This window comes from Cervus canadensis, chromosome 5, assembly GCF_019320065.1.
Source record: "Cervus canadensis isolate Bull #8, Minnesota chromosome 5, ASM1932006v1, whole genome shotgun sequence".
NCBI lineage: Eukaryota > Metazoa > Chordata > Mammalia > Artiodactyla > Cervidae > Cervus > Cervus canadensis.
Window position 1 is genome coordinate 5,292,817 of NC_057390.1, and position 18,758 is coordinate 5,311,574.

Consider the following 18,758-nt stretch of genomic DNA (forward strand, 5'->3'; position numbering starts at 1 on the left):
AAGCTTTATTTGTAATAGCCAAGAACTGGAAACACTCTAAAAGCCTTCAATGATTAAAAATGTGGTGCACCTAGGCCATGGTATACTAGTCAGCAATAAATAGGAACCCGAATTGACACATGTAGCTACTTGGAAGAACCCCTTGGATGCGTCTAGAAGGAATTATGCTGAGTGAAAAAAAAAAAAAAAAAACAATCCCCAAAGCTTACACACTGTATAATTCCATTTATATGATTTTTGTTGACATGAAAAAATGTAGAAATGGAGAACAGATTAGTTGTTGCTAGAGGTTAGGAATAGACCAGGGTCAGAGGAAGGAAGTGGGTGTCTATAAAAGGTCAACAGAGGGGTCCTTGTAGTGAGGGAGCCGCTCTGTATCTTGACTGCCGTGTTGAAAGCATGAAACTGCACCTGTGATGAAATTGTGCACAATTCAACACACACCCACACATGAGTGCAAGTAAAACTGGGGTGATCTGAATAAGATTGGTGGATTGTATCAACCTCGTTTGATATCCTGGTTGTGGGATTGTACTATAGTATTGCAAAATATTATGGCTGGGGGACACTGGGTAAAGATGTGTCTCTGTGTTATTCTGCATCTACAGCTATTTCAAAAGTTTCAACTTAGAAAGGCATTCACTTTTTTTTTTTTGACACTAAAAGATAATTTATTGACTTGGCTGTTCTGGGTCTTTATTGCAGTGTGCAAACTCTTAGTTGCAGCATGTGGGATCTAGTTCCCTGACCAGGGATTGAATCTGGGCCCCGTTGTATTGGGAGCTCAGAGTCTTAGCTGCTGGACAACCAGGGAAGTCCCCATTCATTTCTTTGGATCAACTGTAGGCCAGCTCTGCATGTGCAGGAGCCCAGGTGTGCAACAGAGAACAGGGTTTAAAATTTATCTGGTGAATTCCACGCGGATGACTGGCAATTCTGCTGTCCTCCCCCTCTCCTCCTGGGTTCTGAGTAGCAAGTGATGAGACCACTAGATAAAGTCCCTCTTGGTCAGTTCTCCTTTTCCAAGTACAGCTGATTCCAACACTCCACACACCATGGTGATCAATGAGTCTTTTCCAAAAGAGAGAACTTGGAAGGGTTTTCCTAGAGGTATTATTTCCCTGTTATTGTTTGTTTTGATGAGAAAAACAGATGTAGTTAAAAAAGAAAATGAGTTTCTATTGGGATGGGCAGAAAGTTTGTATGGGTTTTTCTTTAATATCCTGTGGAAAAACCTGAATGAGCTTTCTGGCTAACTGATATATTAACATTCATTAATAGATGTGAAATGTTATGACTTACTAAAATGCTAACAATTCTTTATGGTTAAAACTTAAGCACAAAATTTCTATCATGATAAACCTGAATGATTATGTGTAGTACTAATGGAGGTTAGCAGTAGGGAAGGCAGAGTGAAATTTTTATCATTTATTTGTAACTAAAAAGAGCTCAGCCAAAGCATAACTGAAGAGAAGTTTAATTAACACTTTGGAAATACAAATAGAAAATGTCAAGTCAGTAATTCTACAAAGAAGTCAAATTTCTCCAGGTTCCTAAAGGCACTCTGTGGACATTCTACACTCTTTATCTAGATAACCTGGTGCTGATTTTTTTTTAATTAGTATCATGTTATGTTATAAACATTTCTCCAAGTCAATAAAACCATTAATGAGCATCATTTTAGTGGCTTTATAATGTTCAATGAGGTAGATACATCATTTTCTTAACCATGAGACATGTAGATTTTCTGATATATATATATATATGTGTGTGTGTGTGTGTGTGTGTGTAAGTAAATATGTGTACACACACACACCAACTGATGCTTCCCAGGTGGTCAGTGGTAAAGAATTCACATGCCAATGCAGAAGACTCAGGAGACACAGGTTCGATCCTTGGGTCGGGAAGATCCCCTGCAGGAGGAAATGGCAACCTACTCCAGTATTCTTGCCTGGGAAATCCCATGAATAGAGGAGCCTGGTGAGCTATAGTCCATGGGGTCACAAAGAGTCAGACATGACTTACTTAGTGACTGAGCATGCACACACGCCATAATATAAATATATATATAGAAAATACCATGGAAATATAAATATATCTCCATGGTATTTATTATGGTCTTATGTTATATTCCCAGCAGAATTACCAGATGAAAAAGAATGAACATCTTGATGTAATATGATGCATTTTTGTCCAAAAGTTTTTTCCAAAGGTGTATAAATTTACATCCCCTAGAATAGAGTTCGCCATTGGAAAGCCTTTCCAGAACCCAGTGATATACTTTTAAAGAGAAACATGTGCTAATTTAATAACAGGAAAATGGTATCCCATCATTGTTTTAAATTGCTTTTTCTTGGTTGTGAGGGGGAGTAATACTTTCCCCCTGTGTGTCTGTTAACAATTTGAAGCCCTTTTTGAAAATCGTTTGTGTCCTTGGAGTAATATCTATGAGCGATTCCATCGATTTTATTGACTACATAAAATTCCATTGAGAAGTGAAACTAATTGACTTAATCATTTTTCTGCTATTGGATGCATATTGTTTCTGAAATCTACTATTATAAATTAATTCTTTTATTACAGAGAAGATGCAAAAGTGTGCTCTATGTGTCACTGACTGTATAGCAGTGAACCAGTCAAAGGGGTTTGTTTTCCCCTGTAGGTAGAAGAACTTGCCAGGTGGCACTAGTGATAAAGGACCTGCCTACCAATGTGGGAGACATATGAGACGCAGGTTCGATCCCTGGGTTGGGAAGATCCCCTGGAGGAGGGAATGGCAACCCACTCCAGTATTGTTGCCCGGAGAATCCCCATGGACAGAGGAGCCTGGCAGGCTACAGTCCACTGGGTCAAAAAGAGTAGGACACAACTGAAGCAACTTAGCATGCACGCATGTAGGTAGAGGAGACAAGCTCTAAGCAATAAGTGTATTACATGCCAGCAGGGCTGAAGTGCTAGGAAGGGTGAGGGGAAGAGAGGGGTGGGTGTGTGGAGTCTTTGCTATTTGACAGAGAGTGTTCAGAGGTCTAACTGATAAAAGGCCAAGAAGAAGTAGGGAGCAAGCCAGGCAGATATCTGGCAGGAAGTGTTCTGGACAGAGTTTAGAGCAAATGCAAAGGCCCTGAGGCATGTATTAGAGAAAGGACAGGAGGCCAGTGTGGCTGGCATGCAGTGAGTTAGGAGGAAATGAGGGGATATGGGGTTGTAGAGATTGCTAGTAACCAGATGAAACTATGAGTGAGATGGAAAGACTTGGGCATGTAAGTGGAATGATAGGGATGATATTGGTTTACATATTTTTTAAAGGCCCCCTTGGAAGAAAAGCTGTGACAAACCTAGACAGCATATTAAAAAGCAGAGACATCACTTTGCTGACAAAGGTACATATAGTCAAAATTATGTTTTTTCCAGTAGTTATGTACAGACGTGAGAGTTGGACCTTAATGAAGGCTAAGTGCCAAAGAATTGATGCTTTCTAACTGTGGTGTTGGAGAAGACTCTTGAGAGTTCCTTGGACAGCAAAGAGATCAAACCAGTCAATTCTAAAGGAAATCAACACTGAATATTTTTTGGAATGACTGATGCTGAAGCTGAAGCTCCAATACTCTGGCCACCTGGTTCAAAAAGCCGACTCATTGGAAAAGACCCTGATGCTGGAAAAGATGGAGGACAGGAGGAGAAGGGGATGACAGAAGATGAGATGGTTGGATGGCATCATCGACTCAATAGAAGTGAGTCTGAACAAATTCCAAGAGATGGTGAAGGACAGGGAAGCCTGGTATGCTGCAGTCCATGGGGTTGCAAAGAGCTGGACATGACCGAGCAACTGAACAATAATAACAAAAGTTACTGTACAGAGATTAGATTGTAAAGGGGAGAAAAAGGAAACAGGGGGAGTCAGTTGGGCCACTGAAATATCCTGGTAAAGTTACGGTATAGATGGTAGGGAAAAAAAGGTTGGAATTTTAGACATAGTCTGAAGAATTGGGTGGTGCATGGGAGAAAAAGGAAGCCAAGGATGACTCAAAGGTCATTTGGTTTAAAGTACCACTCATTTAGAATGGAAAACCTCCTGTTTGCTCCAAGGTTCTGTTTGGATGTAGTGAACTTGAGGTGATGCTTAATTTGCATAAAGATGTCAAGTGGGCAGTTGGCTATGAATCTGCCTTTTCTGGGAGAGACCTGGGCTAGAGGTGTGAATTCCACGGTCCTGAGCAATTAGAAGCAGTGATACCTCATAGGGAGTGGATGTGGAGAGAGAGAAGCAGAGATCTGAGAGCCGAGCTCTGGGCACTCCAGGTTGGATTGATGAAGAGGAACTAGCCAAAGACTCTGAGAAGGTGCCTTGAGATAGGAGGGGAGAGGAGAGACGATGGTGACCTCGAAACCAAGTAAAGAAAGAGTTTCAAGGAAGACATGATGAGTAAGATGAGAACTGGGAACTGAGAGCTAGGATTGATGGGAAGACGTTAGCAGAGACCTTGGTTAGAGCATTCAGTGGAGTGGATAGAATGAAGCTCAGGGTGGGACTTCCCTGGCCCAGTGGTTAAGACTTCACCCTTCCAATGCAGGGGGTGCAACTTTGATCCCTGGTTGGAGAACTAAGATCCCACATACCTTGCAGCCAAAGAAACAAAAATAAAAGAAGCAATATTGTAACAAATTCCATAAAGACTTTAAAAATGGTCCACATTAAAAAAATAAAAAAGATTGATAATCAGGAGAGAACTGATCTATTTTTTATTTATTTTTAAAGTGATATCAACTTTTATTATAATTATGTATGTATTTTTTATACATGCTACTTGCTCATCCTGGCAGCAGATCTCCACCCCTGCTCACCAGAATCTCACGTTTACAGACAGGCTTTTGCGGGGCCAGTCGCCTACCGCCCTCAAAGGGTCTCACCGGCACCCTGCTCTCCCAGCTCAGGGAGCTGTGTCCGTGGCTCCCGCCGTGGGAAGGAGCGGCAGGTGTACACTGCAAGGCCAGGGGAGGGCGAGGAGCCTCCCGGCCCGCTGTCCAGTCCCGGGAACACCTGAGCGCACGCCCACTGGATCACCCCACCCTCCTTCAGCAAGCCGTCATGAGACGCTGAACGGTCTGCAGGACCCCGTCCATTTCCACCAGCTTTTGCTCTGTCTTCTGGCTTGTGACGCAGGCTGTCCTCTCCGCGATGGGAGCTGAGACAACTCTCCCAAAGAACATGCTTCTGTCAGATTCTCCACTCGGGTCCTCAAAGAGCTGCCAGACCGCGGAAGGGGCCATGGCCCCCAGACCGCAGTCGGAAGAACCTTCTCCCCGAGTGATTAGCTGCTGCTTTGTCACCGTCCCTCAGAGCTTGTGGACGTGAAAAACACCCTGAAGCGGCCCCTGCAGGAGACGTTCCGCCTCAGACCCTGCGGGTAGGCCCGGCGTGCGCGACACGCACTTCCGCTTCCGGCCACCAGCCCGCCTCACCCGCCTAGCACATAACGTGTGTGTTACATATACGTGTGTGCTCGTTATATCTGTGGTATAAAAACGTGCGTTTCTGGAAGCTGCCACAGCTACTGATGCTTGTGTCCCCCCGCCGCACCAAATGCATATGTTGAAATCCTAATTGCATAAAATATATGTATACTGCATATATACGTTTGTATATCTGAGGTAAAAAATTGTTGTTTCTAGCATCTACCATAACTACTGACAGTTGTATTCCCCCAGAAGTTGTATATTGAAATCCTAACAGCACGTAATATATATATTATGTATATCTGTGTGTCTATCTACAGGTACATATATATGGTTATATATCTGATTTTTTTTTTCTTACAACAATTATATTATCACTTTATTTTTTTTTTTTATTAGTTGGAGGCTAATTACTTCACAACATTTCAGTGGGTTTTGTCATACATTGATATGAATCAGCCATAGAGTTCTGTGATTTTTAAAAGTGTTTTTAGAATTTACTTGGGCTTCCCTGATAGCTCAGTTGGTAAAGAATCCGCCTGCAATGCAGGAGACCCTGGTTCGATTCCTGGATTAGAAAGATCCGCTGAAGAAGGGATAGGCTACCGGCTCCAGTATTCTTGGGCTTCCCTTGTGGCTCAGCTGGTAAAGAATCCGCCTGCAATGCGGGAGACCTGGGTTGGGAAGATCCCCTGGAGAAGGGAAATGCTACCGACTCCAGTATCCTGGCCTGGAGAATTCCGTGGACTGTATGGTGGCAAAGAGTTGGACATGACTGAGAGACTTTCACTACTATGCTTGTGAGCTTCCCAGGTGGTGTTCGTGGTAAATAACCTGCCTGCCAATGCAGGACACATAAAGGGACACAGGTTTGACCCCTGGGTCGGGAAGCTCCCCATGAGAAGGAAATGGCAACCCACTCCAGTATTCTTGCCTGAGGAATTCCAGGGACAGAGGAGCCTGGCAGGCTACAGTCCATGGGATTGCAAAGAGTCAGACACGACTGAATCGACTTAGCATGTGCATGCACTGATGCTTGTGTCCCCCCAAATTTCATATGTTGAAACCCTAACAGCACATAATAAATATATTATGTATGTGCAGTACTTAGTCGCTCAGTTGTGTCCGATATAAGTATATGTTTATATGCATATGTATTTTTATATATCTTTGGTAAAGGAAAAAAGTGAACTAATCTTTTTAAAGGGAGAGGTAATAATTCTCTGGGCATTGAATTTTATTTTTCTACTTGGGAAAAGAAGGAGAAAAAGTTTTCCCATAAGTTGTCTAATCAGCATGGTGGTCCTGGCTTCACACAGCCAGTTAAATGGATCCACAGGAAACTCTGTTACAGGGTCAACCAGGTCTTTAAGGACAACCGGTACCTGCTTGGGTGATGGGATGTTAAGCTGTGTAAAAGGTGTCCTTCCTCCACCCCGAGCCCTTCAGTGAACAAATAGAAAACTTCTACCTCACAGTCTTGCAGAGAGAAAGATAGTAACAGAACTGATGCATTAAATGTAAGGAAGATAGAGGTTTTAGGGGTAGGGGTGGAGATGAAATTTTAAAGAGTGGTCAAGAACAACCCCCCTTTGTTTTAAACTGAAGCCTAGTTGATTTACAGTGTTGTGTTTATTTTTGCTGTACAGCAAAGTGATTCAGTTATACATGGATATACATTCTTCTAACATTTTTTTTTCCATTGCGGTTTATCATAGGGTATTGAATAGAGTTCCTTGTGCTCTACAGTAGGACCTTGTTGTTTCTCCTTTCTAAATATAGCAGTTTGTGTCTGCTGACCCCAAACTTCCAATCCATCCCTCCCCTGTCCCACTCCCCCTTGGCAACCACGAGTAGGCAGAGTATCCTCACTTTGAATGTGATGTTTGGGTAAATACCTAGAGAAGGGAAAAGGGTGAACCTGTGACTCTCTAGGGGAAGATTGTTGCAGGCAGAAGGAAGAGAAGATACACAGGCATGTTTAAGGAGACCACAAAAACAGAAGCAGGTAGAGAGCCAGGGAGAGTACAGATATGAAAGCAGAGAGACAGGTGGGGAGCCACATCAGGGAGGGCCTCGTAGGTCACAGTAAAGACTGGCTCATCTTCTGAATGAGATTAAGAGCTATTGGACTAATCCTAGCAGAGAAGTGACATGTTCTGACTATGTTTTAACAAGGGCACTCTGCCCCTGGGGTGAGTGTAGACCCTGATGGGTGGGAAGAAGCAGGGAGAGCAGCAGGAGGTCCTGGAATCACCCAGAGAGGAGGAAACGGTGGCCTGGCTCTCAGTGGACGTCCCAATAGCCACTTACTGCTTTTGTGGGGGTCTCATCCTACTTTTGCAGACTCTGTGAAGGAAGAGACTTACGTAACTTAGGTACAAAGGGAGTCTAGTTAATGGGAGCAGTTTGACAAGTTCTCTTCTCAGGAGTAAATTTTAGAGAACAAGTGAAAAATAAGAGCCTCTGGGTTCCATGCAGGAAGGAAGCCAAAAAGTGTGGTCCAAGAATGACTGTGAGAACGTGGTTGGATTTCTTGAGTCTTACAAGTTCTCCACAGGTATTAGTTTTGCCCATAATTCCATTCCTATGTAATTATAGAAACAATGAAACATTGGTAACAACAAAAATGATAACAATGAAAGTGACTCTCAGATACACCTAGAAATGAAGTCTGGGAAACTCACTTCTTTGGAGCCGGGCTGAAATGGAAAAGCAATCACTAGAAACTGAGTCCATGGTGGCAACTCTGAAGGGCTCTGGTCCTCCGGGGTGGGGGGTGGTTGTTGACAATAACTCTTCAGAGGCCTTTGAGCTATCCAAGGGGAAGAGGAGAAAAGCATGTTGTTTCTTTTAAAATGCATTTCCTGGGAACTGACCACCTCTAAGAAGTCATGTAATATTAGCCAGCCTTCTCCAGCTTTAGCTTATGGGCATCTCAGTGAACACCTGCTGCATTTTGTGTTGGACTGCAAAAGGATGGGGATTTAGTTCCAGCATGCTTTTGCTCATTCACAAGCCCATATTTTGGACCAAATGTTTCAGGAAATTAAACTGGCTCAAGAAAAGTTTCAAGATATTGCTGCCACAGTCTCCTTGCTTGGATAAAGGAAAAGGACTCGGTTGCAAGCATCAACTCAGTAGCATCTCTGAGCCTGTTCACTTTAGGGTGACTTGATTCCTTTAAGAACTAGGTAAGAGAATAAAAAAGAAAATCTGAATAGACCTGTAACAAGCAAAGAGGTTAAATTAATAATAATAATATAAAAAGCACTGAGGAAAGTCCAGTCCCAAATGGCTTCACTGGTGAATTCTATCAAACATTTGAAGAATTACAAACTCTTTCAAAAAGCAGGAAAGAAGGGAACACCTGTCAATTCATCGTATGAGGCCTGTATAACCTTAATCCCCGAATCAAAGCCATCACAAGAAAAGAAAACTACAGACCAATATGTCTTATCAATGCAGATGTAAAAATCCTCAACAAAATACTAGCAAATCAGATCCAGGAACATATAAAAAGGATTATACACCATGGCCAAGTGAAACTCATCCTAGAAATGCAAGGTTGATTTATCACCCAAAAGTTGATCAACATAATACACCACATTAATAGAATAAAGGGAAAAACCCATGTGATCATGTCAATAGAGGTAAGGATTTGACAAAATTCAAAACATCAGTTATAAAAATATTCAGCAAACCAGAATTAGAAGGAAAATTCCTCAACCAGGTAAAGGGCAACCATGAGCAGCCCTTAGCAAACACCATACTTAGAAGTAAGACTGAATGTTCTCACCCTAAGACTGGAACAAGACCAGGCTGTCATTTCCATCACTTCTACTCGGTATTGTCCTGGAGGTTCTAACCAGTGCAGTTAGGCAGGAGAAAGAAATAAGAGGCATCAGATTGCAAAGGAAGAAATAAAACATATCTATTTGCCAATGACATGATCGTGCATATAGGAAACCCTAGCAGCGGTCCCTGACCCTTTTGGCACTGTGGACTGGTTTTGTGGAAGACAATTTTTCCACAGACAGAGGAAGGGAGATGGTTTCCATATGATTCAGGCATATTACATTTATTGTGCCCTTTGTTTCTGTTATTATTACATCAGCTCCACCTCAGATCATCCACCTCAGATCATTGGGCGTTAGATTCCGGAGGTTGGGGACCCCTGCCCTGAGGAATCCACTCAAAGACCCATGAAAGCCAATGAATGAGTTCACCAAGATTGCAAATAAAAGATCAATATGTAAAAAGCAATTATTTCTATATACTTACAATGAACAATCAAAAAACAAAAATCAGAAAACAATTCCATCTATAATAGCATCTAAAAGAAGAGCCTCTTATATTCTTGGTGTTTGGGTGTTAATACAGCATGAGGAGCCTGGGTCAGGACCACAGCTGCAAGGGGTCCCAGGAAGGTGATTATTCATGACAAGTGTGTGGTGGTGCCGATTAAGAGATTGGTAACAGTTACCCTGGGTTCTTGTGGAAAACGACTCATTTCAGATCACATCTCTGCCACTCACAGTGATGTCCTTAAGTATCCACAAGCAGGCAGCTTGTGATCTCCTCAAAATTAATATTTCCAGTGACAAGTAGGATTCCCTATTAGTGGACTTTGGGATATCCAATATGCCTTCCTATCCCCAAATTATTAATAGATCCTCAGTTCCTCACTCGGAGAACTTTGCAATGCCAATTAAAGTCTTGGTTCCTGCAAGAGATGTTTACACTTTAGTATGAATGAATTATAATTAATTTTGTGCCACATGTGGAGATAAACACAGAGATTGAGTACCTCTGAGGGCCCCAGGATAAACTGGGAAGCGAATCATGATTTAGAAAAGAACTTTTCTTGATTCTCAGTGTTCGCTTTACCCCTTCTACTACAAGAGTGCTCAGTCTCTCAGTAGTGTCCAACTCTTGTGACCCCATGGACTGTAGCCCACCAGGCTCCTTTGTCCATGGAATTTTCCAGGCAAGAATACTGGAGTGGGTTGTCATTTCCTCCTCCAGGGGATCTACCTGACCCAGAGATAAAACCCACACCTCTTGTGTCTCCTGCATTGGCTGGCAGATTCGTTTTTGTTGTTGCTGTTAGTTGTGTTTTTTTTTTAAGCTTTTTGTTTTATACTGGAGAATGGTCAGTTAACAGTGTTGTGATAGTTTCAGGGGAACAGCAAAGGGACTCAGCCATGCATATACATGTATCCATTCTCCCCCAGGCAGGCAGATTCTTTCTACCTGGGAAGCCCCTACCCCTCCTACTAGTGAATGTAAAATGAAGGAAGATGCCTTATCCTAGGAAAAGTTTTATAGCTGATAAAACACAGGCATGATCTTACTTGGTCTTTATAGTAAATAACTCATGAAGTAAGTGTAAATGTGGTTCCCATTTTCCGAAAGAAGCAAATAGAACATAAAGGTAAGGACCACCCCAGGTCATGCTGTGATTAGATGCTAGAGCCAGAATTTCAGCCCGCGTCTATGAATTCCAAATCATGTGTTCTTTCAACTACGCTAATGTGGATGGAGCCAATTCCGTTTCTTTCCCCAGAGAATTTAAATCTCAGCTAGTACTGTTTAATGCAACACAATAATTATTTTAAAATAATTTTAAAGGAGTTTCTTAGAGCAACTGAAAAGTGAAGGGAAGAAGAACGACAAGCACTCTTTCATAAATTCATCACTATGATACTTTAGCTTCATTTCTTCCTCCAAATGCCCCATCCTGTGAAGGATGCATAGAACTGCTAGGCCGTGAGCCTGTGTTTGAGAATTCACTGTTTTAATTCAGGCCCTCAAAGCGGCATCCGTGTGTTCTGACAAATAAATTAAGGCACTTTTCAGAATTGGCCCTTGCTGGGTAGGGGGAGGGGGCTTTGATTGAATTACTCTAAACCCCAGGAGAAATGCTAGTGATATTAACACTCGTGCGGGTAGGAGTCAACAGGAATCTGCCTTACCCGGGAGTACCTGTGTTGGTGGCCTGAAAGTGGGTCAGGGATTTTTTTTTTGAAGATAAACATTCTTATATTTCCATATTAAACTCTATGTAGGTCAGTGCCTACCTAAGGGCTCTCGGTTGATATTGCAGCTGCGAGAATCAGAGTTGTATGTGTTTCTGTCACACAGGGGTTTGGTGGCTGACGAGTGGCTGCATTTGTTGTAGGGGGAGGGACCCTGGGGTGTAAGATGGGAGAGAGAGAGGAGGAGAGAGCATGCTGTCCTAGGTCTCCCTGCTCCTGGGAAGCAGTAGCATTGGGACATGTTAAGAGAAGCACGGACGGTCTCTCCCTGCCCCCAGCCAAGGTGGAGCGTTTTGATAAAACAGGGATCTTCCAGGACTTCAGAAGCAAACATGAACTGCACTCCCATGTCAGGAGGCCTTGATCACCTTCATTGTCTCTCTCTGGCTGGTGGGTGGGGGCTCTTAGGGCCAGGAGCAGGCCCCCATGGGGCCTAGATAGGTGTGTGTTGAGTTTGGGGGTGCCACTGAGGGATGACCTAGCACTGTGTTTGTTTAGCAATGCAACTGCATCTCTGTACCTCGGAGCCTCGAGGTGAAGCCTGGGATCCTCCACCCTAGGTAGGACTCTGACGACGAGGATGCTGACGATGAGGACAGCCTAGGTAGGACTCTGATGACGAGGACACCCTAGGTAGGATGCTGACGATGACACCCTAGCTAGGACTCTGCTGATGAGGACGCTGAATGATGTCATCCACCCCGCCCCCATGCCTGTTAATTAGTTTTTCTGTGATTTCAGGGTTTCCCACCTGCTTCTATTAAAACACTCAAGTTAGAGAAAAACCTGTTTGGGAAAGAAAGGAATGTGTGTGTTTTACATTTTTATTGAAATATCTGAATGGTTTTTAAACATATACCTTAAAAGAGTCAGACTGCCAAGGAGTGGAAAAGAACAATCATATAAAGTGATTTTAGCCACGTGACGTCATTTCCCTTTATCAGTGAGGAAGGATTAGGCTGGTTGATGTAATAATGTCTAAGGGATTCCCTGAAGACCCTCTTCTGCTTAGGAAAGCCTGAGGCGTGAGGAGGCTACAGGTCACAGGGAGAGCAGCCAAGACCTTGGCTGAGGCCGTGTAGACGATCACAGCAAGGACTCTGCATCTAAGAGGGGCAGCTGACATCCTGGCTGCCAGATGAGGTTTCACTAATACCAACCCCAGAAGCAGTGTGTGGTTCTCTGTTGGTTCCCCTTCGGAGATGTGGCCTGGGACCCAGGCTTCAAAGTGAATATTTTTAACGCTGGTGAGCAGCATGCCAGGGGACCTGAGTTCTCATTCAGGCTCACCCACCAACTGCATGGGATATCAGGCAATGTATTTAATTGCTCTGAACATCTCAAAATTCCTTCATCAGTAAAATGAGAACAATGATTTTGTAGGTCCCGCTTCATGGGTTTATTTGAGGGCTAAATTTGTGGATATTTTCTAAGCAGAGGATCTGGGGTACAGAGATGTTTGCAGTGAATCATGACCACAACAGTGTCCTTAGAGGGGCCCACAGGACTGCATCTGGCACATCTTGACTTTGCCTCTGTATGAAGGTTGTGCGCACATGCTAAGGTGCTCAGGTGTATCTGACTCCTTGCGACCCCATCGACTGTAGCCCGCCAGGCTCCTCTGTCCGTGGGATTCTCCAGGCAAGAATATTGAAGTGGGTTGCCATGCCCTCCTCCAGGGGATTCTAACCCAGGGATCCAACCCGCATTTGCAGGCAGGTTCTTTACCACTAGTGCCACCTGCCTGCCCATTATATGGGAGAGCCGCTAAAGCATGTTGTATGCCTTTAGAGAAAGAATATGTTCGCAAGCTACAGAGTTCCTCAGCTGAGTATTCACCCAGCATGTGTAGGAGGTTATAGTCCTGAGTTGTGAAAGTCCTGGAGGAAGAAGATAATTAGTAGTAGAGAGAACCATGGTGGACGTTGTGGGACCAAGCAGGTCCCCACAGCACTCCCTCCCCTAGATGCTGGAGTGCTGCTGGAGATGTCGCCTGGCTGTCAGCCCTCTTCAGGAATAACTGCTCCGTGCAGAGGTACAAAGGCACGGATCTTTCCACTCACTTGGCTTGGGACCTCTCTGAATGGCCCTTCCTGCTGCAGAACTCCCCTTGTGGAGCTGAGTGGGCCTTCACTGAGTCTGCATTGCAGCCAGGCTTCTCACCTGGCCCAATCCTGCCTTCCTCCCCTCCCTTCCTTTCCACAGGTGTTGATTCTGAAAGCCCAGAGAGGAGTACAGGGGACCCCTGATGGGATGGGGGATAAGACAAAAAGGGGAGGTTGAACCTAGTGACCTTTGAGGCATCCTGAGTCTGTGATGTAAAGCTTACATCTCACAGCCTTGATGAGTCTGGGATGTCCACTAAGATGACAGATTCCTGAGCCCTCCCTTGGCCCCAGCTGGACCCACAGAACCAGACTTTCTGGACTGCATTTAGAAATAGCTCCAGGATCAGACTTCTAACCACTGAGGAGCAACAACTGCCTTAGCCTTTTGGCTCCAGTAACCATACAACAGGGCAGGAAATTCTGAGTCATCTGAGATCAGCGTGGGATTTGGTGGATGCTTTTCTGGGCATAGGGCTTCCCTGGTGGCTCAGGTGGTCAAGAATCCGCCTGCCAATGCAGGAGACCTGGGTTTGATCCCTGGGTGGGGAAGACCCCCTAGAGAAGGGATTGCCTACCCACTCCAGGATTCTTGTCTGGGAAGTCCCATTGACAGAGGAGCCTGGCGGGCTACAGTTCATGGTGTTGCAAAAAGTCAGACACGACTGAGTGACTAACAACTTTCACCTTTTTTTTTTTTCCCCCTGGGCATAAAGGAGAACAGGGGGCAGCCTGGACAGAGTAAGCCTTTCACTTATGCACCCACTGCCTGCCTGCTTCCAGCCCTGTCCTCACACCCTCGTGGTGAAATGACCTCCAAGTTAGAATGGTTTCACTCTTCATCTTTCCCACCTGGTCTTCTACTCCAAATAGATTTATTTTTGAAGAGATCATTTACATAGGTTTCACCAAGAAGCGTAAGGGTCAGAGATTATTTGCAGCTTTCAGGTGCAATTATCAAAAGATGTTGATTCCCTTCCAAAAAAGGAAAAACCTCTAATCGACAATTAAATATTTATAGGTTACCTTATTATTCATTTATTTCCCCAGGAACTCAGGAAAGCACCCAGATTTCATAGCTGAGTTAGTCATTTGGTTCTCAGCCTGGCCACACAAAACAAGTATTAATCATATCAGGAACATGTGCAGTGAAATTCGAGTCTCAGTTTTACTGTCCTCTTGATCTCTGCTTGAGCTGGCACTGAGTCTTGGACCCAAAGACTTTCTCTCTGATCAACCCTTGCATCAATGAGACCATAGTTGGGGCAGCCTGCTCAGAGAAGAGCTTGTGCTTCAGAGCCACAGACCAGCACTGGGGAGCCCTGTGACCTCGGGCAAACCACTGCGTCTTTGTGAGCCTTACCTCTCTCACCTGTCAACTGGGACTGATCAGCGCCTTCTCCAGCGGATGCCTTAACACCTTATGGGGCTCCTAGCATGGAAGCTTCTGGCACGTAAAGTGACACATGTGGTGGCTATTCTCCTATCTTCCAGTAGATTAACTGTCCCTGGGTGCACAGCAGACAACCAGCTCCTTCCTTCTGCTCACAAGTGGAGGTATATTCAAATGCCAAGAGCTGGCGGGGGTGGTGTGCTAAGGGGACAAGGGGAAGATGGGGAGGGTGTGAAGATACTCACCACCTACCCTAGGAGGCAGAAACAAAATGACAAGTGACAGTACAAGGAAGCGAATGCTAAGCACAAATGAATGGCGAAGAGAAGTATTCTGGGATCAATGTTCCAGAAATACAAGGTCTGAGAGGAACAGGAAGGCTTTCTGAGATGGTGATTCCCAACCTTGGATACACAGCAGCAGCAGCTGAGGGACAAAAACCCAGAGCCCATGCCTGAGCTCTGCTCCCAGGGTCTCTGATTTAATTGGCTTGGGGTAGAGTCCAGATATCTGTATTTCCCCAGATCCCTCTCGTGATGCCAGCGTATGCTAGTTGGGGATCCTCTGTGCCAGGGGGCAAGGTCTGAAAAAGGCAGGACATGCTCACCTTGGACATTTGAATAGCACTTTTTTGTTCCAGGTGCTTTCAGGTACATGCTTTCAAGAGACCCAGGCAGGTGGGGCTAGTGGTAAAGGACCCTCCTGCCTCATGCAGAAGACTTAAGAGATGAGAGTTTGATCCTTGGGTTGGGAAGATCCCCTGCAGGAGAAAATGGCAACCCAATCCAGTACTCTTGCCTGGAGAATCTCATGGACAGAGGATCCTGGCAGGCTACAGTCCATGAGGTCTCAACGAGTCAGATAGGACTGAAGCGACTCGGCACAGCGCAGGCAGGTGGGGAGAAGGGGAGGAGTCAGAGCCGAGGCCTCATGGACGATGACACTTTCAGTCCACAGATTCCTGGGGCTGTGCTCAGGCCCCGAGCTCTGAATGCTATTGCTTCTCCCGTAGCACCTACAGCTTAGGGCGTAAGGATTGTCCCTCCAAACACATAAATGGCCCATAGCAACCGCAGAAGTGGAGTCAAGGCTTTGGAGCATATGCATTTCTGTTACCCGGTCTAAGCTCGCCCCGCTCACCACACAGTGAGGCCAATCAATCGAGAGATGAGTTGTTGGGACAAGGGATAGTGGCTTTATTCCAGAGAGAGCTGGCAGACCGAGAAAATGGTGGACTTGTGTCCCAGAGAGCCATCTTGCCTGGGTTAGAATTCAGGCTTCTTTGTACTGAAAGGGGAGGGAATGAAGTTAACTATTTTCTGGTTCAGCTCAGTCTCCAGAAGGGATATGTTCATTTCTTCCTTCCTGTAGTCATTCACACAGTCTGGTCAGTGTGTCTCCTGTGAGCTAAACAGAAAAGTTTTTAGCTTAATGATCATTACCTGGGAGGCAGGGTTCCCAGAGATGGGCCATTATATACAATTTCAGTTTATAGGCAGCATCCCTTTAGTGACTAAGAATAGAGGTTCTTCCCTACTACACTTTGAGAGCACCTCCTCCCAAACAAGTGACACAAAACTACAACTACACATAAATCTTAGGCTTCATTAACTTTAGGCCAGACAGGCCCCTGGGAGGGGATGACATGTTTAGTCTCTCTTCTGGTTAAGGGGATGTACCCAAGGTCCCACAGCTGGTAACCCATAGAACTGGCACTGGAATCCAGATCTAACTCCAAAAGATCCAGACTCTTAGCTGCTCTTGGAAACCCTGATGCCTGCACCGTCTGGAGTCATTAGCACCTTTTCATTCGAGTATTGGTCTCATGGTGGAAATTACTGCTTGTTTAAGGTGTTTCAGGCAAAGCTTCCCGAGTAGAGTCCTGAGCAATAGGTTCTATTTCCATCTCAGGTCCTATCCCAGGAGTGTTTCCTGGAACTCTTTCTGCACCAGACAAATCCCATCTCCACACTGCCGCCCTCCCTTAGAGAGCAGTCCAGGCAAAGCTCCAAGTCGTGTGAGGGAAACCTCGGTGTGGCTTTCTGCTGTCTCCGGCCAAGCTGGGACATTTATGGGCTGGCCCTGCCAGAAGACTTTCGGGGACTTAAAAGCTGAGAACTGGAACTAAGTCCTTCCGGGAAGAAAGAAGCCAGTGAAGATGCCCCAGCTAGAGAGGGCAGCCTGGAGCCTGGCCTGAGGAGCCTGCCTGGGGCTGGGGCTTGGGGAGACAGGCTTGTGAAAGGAGTCGGGCAAAGGCCCAGGGGATGCCCCCTTCTGGGAGCACAGGCTACCCAGCCATGCACATCAGCCTTTTGGCCTCTGACCCCCTTCGAATACCTCTGTCCAGGGGGACGTCCTGCTTCAGAGTCTGTGGGTGAGGGGGCTAGCCCCCAGCCCTCTTACCTCCACCCCTTTTGTGTGACCTTAGATGAGGCTGCTTACCTCTTCGGCCTCAGGTTTTTCCAAAGAAAAATGGGAGCTAATTATAGCTTCCTTGCAAGGTGTTTGTGTTGACGACAGAGGAAATATGCAAGATACTGGGCCTGGAAGAAGGTCTGAGTAACCTGCAGCTATAGTTTCATCTAGAGTTTTAGAAAATTGTATGTATTTTTAATGAATAAAGAGTAACACAGCATACTCTTGCCATGCAATAGACACCGAGGACCTCAGGGCGGAGATGGGAGGCCATGTCCCTCCCCGAGTCACCACCCTCCTTACAGCCCTGCAGGTGGTCTCAATGGTCAAGAAAACCAGTAGTGTGTGTGCTCAGAACTTGCAGTGCTTGGCGTGGAGTGTGACTCCCCTAAACATATGTTGCTGAAGCCCATTACCTTGATCCAGGTAGTGGTTGCCGGTGTGGGCTTGGGAAGGAGGCATGGCTCCCAGGCCAGGCCACATTAGGGCAGTAAGGGGAGAGGCTTGAGAAAACCTTCCCTGTTCAACGGAAAGGATTCTTTTTGGTGCCTCATTACAGATGGTTCTCATGAGAGGTGTGTGGCATGCAGGGCTTGGAGCCAGGAGGATTGGTGTCCAGGCCTGGCTCTGCTGCTGGCCGTGTACCCGTGTGACTTGGAGACGGCATTTCCCTTGGTGAGGTCGTGTGTGTGTGCCCAGTTGCTCAGTTGTGTCTGACTCTTTGTGACCCTATGGGCTGAGGCTGCCAGGCTCTCTGTCCATGGGATTTTACAGGCAAGAATTCTGGAGTGGGTTGGCAGTCCCTCCTCCAGAGGATCTTCCTGATGCAGGGATTAAACCCGAGTCTCCTGTGTCTCCTGCATCTCTTGCTTGGCAGGTGGATTCTTTACCACTGAGGCACCTGGGAAGACCCCTGAGGTCCAAGAGGCCTTGTTAACTGAATAGAGGGGTGGCCTAGATGATCTCCAAACTGCTCACTCACTGGATTTTACCTATTGCAAAAGTCCAGGGAAATACATCTAATAAAGCCATGAAATTAGAAGACACTTGCTCTTTGGAAGGAAAGCTATGACAAACCTACACAGTGTATTAAAAAGCAGAAACATCACTTTGCCAATAAAAGTCCATATAGTCAAAGGTATGGTTTTTCCAGTAGTTATGTACTATTGTGAGAGCTGGACCATAAAGAAGGCTGAGCACTGAAGAAAAGATGCTTTCAAATTGTGGTGTTGGAGAAGATTCTTGAGAGTCCCTTGAACAGCAAGGAGATCAAACCAGTCAATCCTAAAGGAAATCAACTCTGAGTATTCATTGGGAGGACTGAAGCTGAAGCTCCAATACTTTGGCCAG

General features: G+C 45.3%; 1 long non-coding RNA gene across 1 annotated transcript; it reads left to right on the top strand.

Moving 5' to 3' along the window:
- Positions 1-13,050: 13,050 nt before the first annotated feature.
- Positions 13,051-18,240, top strand: LOC122442551. The gene is made up of 3 exons (XR_006269657.1): positions 13,051-13,154; positions 17,495-17,502; positions 18,209-18,240. It is a non-coding gene; the product is annotated as an uncharacterized LOC122442551 (long non-coding RNA).
- The last annotated feature ends 518 nt before the right edge of the window (positions 18,241-18,758 follow it).